The sequence below is a fragment of the Puntigrus tetrazona genome, chromosome 2 (assembly GCF_018831695.1).
Source record: "Puntigrus tetrazona isolate hp1 chromosome 2, ASM1883169v1, whole genome shotgun sequence".
Lineage (NCBI taxonomy): Eukaryota > Metazoa > Chordata > Actinopteri > Cypriniformes > Cyprinidae > Puntigrus > Puntigrus tetrazona.
The window spans coordinates 24,997,483-24,998,779 of NC_056700.1; positions in this window are offsets into that span (position 1 = coordinate 24,997,483).

Consider the following 1,297-nt stretch of genomic DNA (forward strand, 5'->3'; position numbering starts at 1 on the left):
ACTTTGCTAGCACTTGTCATCTTATTTTCACCCTACCAGTCTACTAATACTCTGCTAACACTCTAATAAGAGTTTCTGGATATGTATGTGCAACATTACCTATAGTCAACAGAATGTGTTGAAATACAGTGCAATGCTGAATGTTTCGCCACAGTTAGAGGGGCATTGACCGAGAGAATCACAGCTAGACAGAAGTTAAAGAAGACAACACTCTCTTATGACTGATCAGAGACTATAAAGCCCAGCCGGACCGCTGTGATCCGCTCCGCTTCTCTCCACATGATGGATTCCTGCTTGTCCGGATTGTACATCCTCTTAATTCTTGGCCTCGGTGGTGGGGAATAGTGTTTAGCGTTGGCAATTATTGGTTTATTTGTATATGTTATGTGGAAAGCAATGTTAGTTATAAAATGTGCTCACTATAGTTGATGATTATAAACGTGGTTAAAAACTCCCCAAAAAACATAGTACATGTTCTGAATGCCTTATCCCAGTTGGTGACGAATTCATTGTGAAGGGTTAACTGGTGGTGTGATGATAAATATTGATGACTGATGTTTGATTAATAAGTGATTCTCAGTGCTGGAGAGCAATATCAGTGATAATAAATAATAGTAGGTTTGATCACTAATTATTTTGATTCTACAGCACAATTAGCATGCATAATGCATAGTGTTCAATTTTGGTGAATAATGGTGAGTCGTGGCTTATTTATGCAAGTGATGTTCAGTTTAGTGATGCTGAATAATGGCAGGATTATAAACCACAACTACACTGAGTCGAGAAAACAAAACTTTTCAAAGAAATTGTATTTGCATGGGTTAAAGTGATTTCTGTTGGTTAATGATGTTTAATAAAGGCGAGTGATGCAATTTTAGGGCTAATCAGTAATTAATAGATTAAAGATCAAAGAAAGTGAAGAAAATGCATTGAATACATTATATCAGTAAAATCTGTGACATGATCACTGTTGGTGAAGGATGGTAAATAATGGTGAATGATGGTTTATTTATGCAAGTGTGTTGGAAGGCAGTATTAGTGATGAATAGTTTTTATATAGATTTTATACCACTTTTACAAATTTACGAAATACTACAGGTTTTGGTGCAAAGAGGGTAACTAATGGTGGGTGATGGTTTATTTATGCAATCGGTGTTCAGTGTTGGCTGAGCAATAGGCTATTAGTGATGGAATTGTTCACGTGTCTACCCGTTCTCGTGAACGTGCATGTGAACGTATAAATAGTACGCCAAATAAAAACGAAAACCCGTGGTATAGATAAGCAAACATGGTGTGA